The sequence below is a fragment of the Gorilla gorilla genome, chromosome 9 (assembly GCF_029281585.2).
Source record: "Gorilla gorilla gorilla isolate KB3781 chromosome 9, NHGRI_mGorGor1-v2.1_pri, whole genome shotgun sequence".
Lineage (NCBI taxonomy): Eukaryota > Metazoa > Chordata > Mammalia > Primates > Hominidae > Gorilla > Gorilla gorilla.
In genome coordinates this window covers 20152119-20158596 of record NC_073233.2, presented here as the reverse complement: position 1 = coordinate 20158596, position 6478 = coordinate 20152119, and positions in this window count along the sequence as shown.

Below are 6478 nucleotides of genomic sequence, written 5' to 3'. Positions count from 1 at the left end.
TTGGGAGGCGGAGGCAGGAGAATTGCTTGAACCCAGGAGGCAGAGGTTGCAGTGAGCTGAGATCGTGCCACTGCCCTCCAGTCTGGGTGATAGAGTGAGACTCTGATTCAAAAAAAAAAAAGAAAGAAAGAAACTCCAGGGGTCAGTCCAGGGAAACTCTATGTTTAAAAAGTTAGCCAGTAATTTTGACCTGGCCAGATCCTGGTTTGGGGGTTAGCTAGAATGAACTCTGAGCTTGTGGATTGCAAAGTGATTGGTATCATCCAATGAGATGGCATTTTCAGTTTGGGGCTTTATAAACTTACGATCTGATTCTTCAAGAACCCTAGCAATAATGTGAAGAGCGTGAGCTCAGAGAAATCATCTGAATTAAAGAAGAATTAAATAAGCATAATGTTTGACAAACCTTTTCTGCTTTTTAAAAACTATTGTTTCAGAAAAGGTCTCCCCCCACAAACCAATATTCTCTGACAGCACTTTTTTTGCTGAGTTATGTGACATAAAAGGAATAGGATATATATATTAACACTATATATAATATATATATACTGACTCCAATTTTACCACTGACTCTTCAAGGGTAAAGCAAGTTAGCAATATTCAATGCTCTTTAAGAATCCCTTTCAACACTAATCTTTAACTGCTTGGTTATTTCCAAAAGTGTCATTCTTCTTGTATGTGGACCTTATAGGAGCCCAGTCCCCTGGAAGAAGAATGCCAGCTGATCCTGGGAGGCTCATTACAGCTGGCAAGGGAGCTTTCAAAGGGGAGATGGGGAAAGCACGAGCAGACAGGATCAGTCAAGGAACTATGTAACAAAAAGAATAGCAAATGAGACCAGGGTAGGCAAACAAGTATAAGTGGCTTTCAAAGAGATGAAGCTAGATTTATACAATATACTCAGGCTTTGTAAAAAAGCCTGTGAACTGGAGTTTTAGAATGCCTAAAAGTCAACATTTTCCCCTTGCATTTTTCTCCACTAAGTGAAAAAAAGATTTCCTTTCTGCTCTAACGGGCTCTTCCATTTTCCTCCTACAGGATGGTTTTTGTGTGTGTTTTTGATACTAATGTCTACCTAGTGCCAAGGAGGATTTCTGAGTACTCCAGGACCCAAGTACTGACATTTATTTAAGAACTATCCATTTACTCTGTGATAACCCAGAATCTAGTGGTCTAGTAAAACTGAGTATGGATATATACAATGCACTTGTAGGTGAAGTATATCTGACAATACATGAGAGGCAGAAGGGTGTTTATAATGCGGTATGAGTTAGAACAATATTGAATACTGAGGGAACTAAGGCTTGAAGTCTGGTGAATCTCAGAGCAAGGTAGGCAGTTCTTACAGTGCACTGCATACTGTCTCTTGTACCAGATGGGGGAAAAATAAAAAAATCAATGCAGGTCTATAAGATGCATTCTGGCATATTGCAGAAGGCAGATGATATAGGCAGGGTAGTGTTCCATCTGCTGTGTTCTGTCAGGTGTCACATGCACAGCCCACCCTCCTAACCACTTCAGCACTACTGAGCTCAGCGGAGTCATCAAACCTACCCATAAACCAGAAATTAAGTTGCCCCTCAATCTAGACAACTAGATCTCTTTGGAAAAATGTCTTCAAAGAAAAATCCTGGAGCTATAAAGGCATCTGTTAGTACTTTGATTATGATGTTAACAATTTAGAAAAGAGCACTTAGCATGATTTTACATTAATGGACCACAAACAGCTAATCAATGCTTATTGAATAAAAGACAGTAAAGTTTGTCAACTGTGGAGTTTCTAACATGGGGTATTTGCATTACATGTTGCGTTAACATCTCTAGGTGACCAACAACAAAAGAGTCAGTGGTGTTAACTTTTATACCCTTCTTGGCAAAGTCTTGATTGCAAAATCTTATATATAAGTAGGAAGCTTAAGAATCCTGTGACTGATGGAAGGAAGGACAAACTTCATTCTACAGTTAAGACGAAATATTCATTGAGTAACTTCTATGCGCCAGGTACCTTAAAAAATAGGCCCTATCCTGTAAGAATGCTCATACATCAAATAGAGGAAAAAAATGTAAATTGGTGTTTTTAATGTAATGGGGTAGGTTAGGCCGTTTTCATAGAGGTTAAGGCAAAAGAATCTTGATTATTTCAGATTTCTTCTAATAAGACATTTGAAAATTAGCAATACTTTCAACTGTTGGTGCCATGCTATGGTAGTTAGACGTTCCCATAGCACAGGCTCTAGAACTCAGCTTTAAGGACCAGAAATACCTTCTCAGTCTACTATGAGTTGAGCAGTCTCTGTGAGAGCTGATTCTCTATAAACTGTTACTTGATTTATAAATGAGAATGCCAATATAGCATTATAATGGGAATCACAAAGGAAAACTAAGCTAGCTGGAGGAGTGATTACTTATTATATGGACAGGATGTATATTCGGGGGTTGGCAAGGTCATCAGAGAAAGACCAAGTTAGAAACTGGTAAGGGTGGAAGTATTTACCAAGTCCACCAAACACACAACAAAAAAAACCTGGACAATTTCAAGGGACATAGCAGCCTAGTAAATTGTTGTTCCCGACTCACAAGAAAAATCGTCTCAAGCTAAAAATTCAGAATGAATGAACCCTCACCTTTTATTGGAGATAAGACTTTTTTTACACTTTTGTTATTTTTCTAGATCCAAGCATACTCATCCTTACCTTACTTTAAAATAACAACTTTGCTTTAGTTAAAAAATCATTCAGAGTCACTGCAGAAAACTAAAAGAACAAGGGGCTCATAACCATCATATAGCCCTAACTTCTTTAATATTTTGAACTTATTCTTACCAGTTGACCTTTTTCTATGTACACACGTTTTGTATTTTTTTTTTTTTTTTTTTTTTTTTTGAGATGGAGTCTCGCTCTGTCACCCAGGCTAAAGTGCAGTTGTGCTGTCTCAGCTCACTGCAACCTCTGCCTCCTGGATTCAAGCAATTCTCCTGCCTCAGCCTCCTAAGTAGCTGGGATTACAGGTGTGCGCCACTATACCTGGTTATCTTTCTGTATTTTTAGTAGAGATGGGGTTTCAACATGTTGGCCAGGGTGGTCTCAAACTCCTGACCTCATGATCCGCCCACCTCGGCCTCCCAAAGTGCTGGGATTACAGGCTTGAGCCACCGCGCCTGGCATTAAACGTTGATTTTTAAGTGGTGCTTACTTGACCCTGTCCCAAAACCCCAGAAAAGCATTCCACTTAGATCGTGTTGGTATGGCATGAAGACTGACTCTTAGACCAGTGGTTCTCCAATCTTAGTGTGCATCAGAAATACCTGGAGGACTTGTTAAAATAGATTGCTGAGCTCCACCCCAGTTTCTGACTCAATAGATCTGGGGTGGGGTCCGAAATTTGCATTTCCAATGAATTCCCATGTGATGCCCATGCTGACTCCTCTGGTCTGGGGATTGCACTTTGAGAATCATAGAAAACTGAAAAACAGAGACTGGTTGTTTAAACACTGATATGGTCTGTATTCTCAAAAAACGAGTGACACTATACCAGTATTTTTTTCTCTTAAATTTTCATTTAGAAAATATATTTAAAAGTCTGTTCATTTAAAGTACAAAATCTACTCATATTTAAGAGAAATTGGATATGTCAGAGACATCTGAACCAGAGCAACTCCATCTTGAATAGGGAGGGACTGGGTAAAATAAGGCTGAGACCTGCTGGGCTGCATTCCCAAATTAGGCATTGTAAGTCACAGGATGAGATAGGAGGTCAGAACAAGATACAGGACATAAAGACCTTGCTGATAAAACTAGTTGCAGTAAAGAAGTCAGCTAAAACCTACCAAAACGAAGATGGTGATGCGAGTGACCTCTGGTCATCCTCACTGCTACAATCTCACCAGGGCCATGACAGTTTACGAATGCCATGGCAAAATCAGGAAGTTAACCTATATGGTCTAAAAAGGGGAGGCATGGATAATCCATTCTTTGTTTAGCATATAATCAAGAAATAACCATAAAAATGGGCAACCAGCAGCCCCTGGGGCTGCTCTACCTATGGAGTAGCCATTCTTCATTCCTAATAAACTTGCTTTCACTTTATGGATTCACCAAGAATTCTTTCTTGTACGAGATTCAAGAACCCTCTCTTGGGGTCTGGATTGGGACCCCTTTTCCAGTAACAGATGTGCTTTGGCTAGGAAAACCTTCTTAGTGTTTTTGCAACAGCCATTCCACAGCCTATAGTGCATTCTGAGCGTCTGAAGGCCCTCAGATGGCCCAGCAATCTCTACAGCCTCATCTTTCTTTAGCCATCCTCTCCTTTAGCACCAAAGCATTTCCTCTCAGTTCCTTATACCTCCCAGCCTTTGCAAATGCTCTTCCTGAAACCTGGATGTTTCCCTACCCCAGCATCCCACCAATCTGACATAAAACCACAATTCAAAAGTAGTTTGTATGAGCTTTCTCGAAATAAGCAAGAAATCGCTCCTCTGTGCTCTTAGTATTTTGTTCTTACCTGTCATTACATATTAAAATAATTATCTGCTTATTTATCTATATCAAATCACAAAATCCTAAGGGAAGGCAGTGTGTCATATTCAGGACTGGGCCACTGAGCAGCTTAGTTTGGTATGTGATAGATAATTGCAATAATTGCAATATAAGACACAGTGCCTAAATCATAACAGGCACTCAAAATTTGTTGAATGGATGAATGCTGGGTTTTTGAAATGAAGTCAGCAAAGACATTTAGTACAAGTCAGGTAACCTCTGAATAGTCCAGAAATATCTGTATTCCTATGGTGAAAGACAGTATAGTATAATGGACTGGAGGGTGGGCTTTGGAACTAGTCTGAGTTCAAGTCTCGGCTCTGCTACTAGCAGTGTAACCTGGGGTACTTTATTAACATCATACACCTTAGTTATCACACTTGCAAACACAGAGGGCATAAGTGGGTTATTACATGTAAAATGCTTATAGTAGTGCTTGGCACATTGTAAGAACTTAACAAATGTTATTAGTGTTGTTTTTATAACATAAAATGTGCAATGCTGGTTTCGCTCTCAAGAAACCAACAACCAACTTGGGAGAAGTTAGGGGAAATGACAAGAACCTGTTAAAGATGTGACATAAAGCAGAAAGTTAGGTATTAAATGTCAAACAACTAAATACTGATAAACAATCTGGATGACTACTTTAATAAAACTACACCCATCTGTTTAGGTTCAGGTGTGTCTGTTAGAAAACAAAAGAAAAAAAGGCAGCTATAATACTAGACTGAGCCATATGAAATTTCTTACAGGTCAAAGACATATTAGCATTTTTATACGGCTCAACCTAACACTTCCTAGTTACACCTTGCTCAAAACAAGTGAAAGGAAGCTCTCTAGATTTATATGAGAGAGAAAGAATTAGGTTTACTGTACAACAGCAGAAAATAAAGGAATTCTGCCTCCAAAGCATCTTTGGAAGACACCTAATTCAACTTCATGGAACTTTAAAAATGAAAATTAAACGTCTAGAAGAGAAAAGTATTTTGAAGACAATAACTAGGAATGTTAACTTTGTTTTAAACAAATGAATTCAGAAAAATCTTGATTGTCTCCCTTCCCCCTTGTATAAAATTACAGGTATCACAGCTATCATCTGTGATCTCAGGCCAAAAAACAATTATATCCTTATTTCTGTGAGTTCAGGCCCACGGTAAAGACATTAAACTTATACTTACCACTTCATGTTTTTCTAAATAAATGAATTTTAGAGACATCAACTTGCAAAGGAGCACATCAAACTTAATGTTACTCAAATTTTTCTTTAATAAAGACAAAGGATTTAACAATTTTTGCGCAACTATACTTAACTGACAAAGATGATTTGTTTAGGATCTTAAGGATAGCAAAGATATATGCTAAGAGGGTACCACCAGGAAAAAAGACAAATACATTCTATCACTAGAAAATGCTTCAAGACAAAAATATTAATTCAATAAGAAAATATTTCATTTTTTTATCACAGAGACTATTAACTCATTTCTGTAATCCAGTTACGTGGCATACATTCCTTTTTCTAGTTTCTCATGCAAAAGTTTGGAAAGTTTTTCTCAAAACAGAGCAAGTTAGCGCTAATGGTTTCAAGTCAGGGCTGGGAGTCAGCCTAGAAGAGCATGCTCAGAAGGCCATTTACACTTACCTGACCCCAGCCTGATGCTCTCCCCCGTCCAAAAGGGGTCAGTTAATTCCTATTACTAATGAATTATCTCTTATACTTACTCTATAGACATATAAATTACCACAAATGTGCCTATAAATTAACAAGATATCATTCAATGTGGAGGAGAGCAGCTGGAACCTAATGACACCCTGGAGGTATCTTGGTTACTCTTTTTAGAAAACAGAAAAAAACCTGCCTCATTCCAGGTAATACATAAAAATAACACTTTAACACAAAGTGTTCATCCTGCCTGTATGCTTTCCCTAAAATGCTGTGTAAGCAA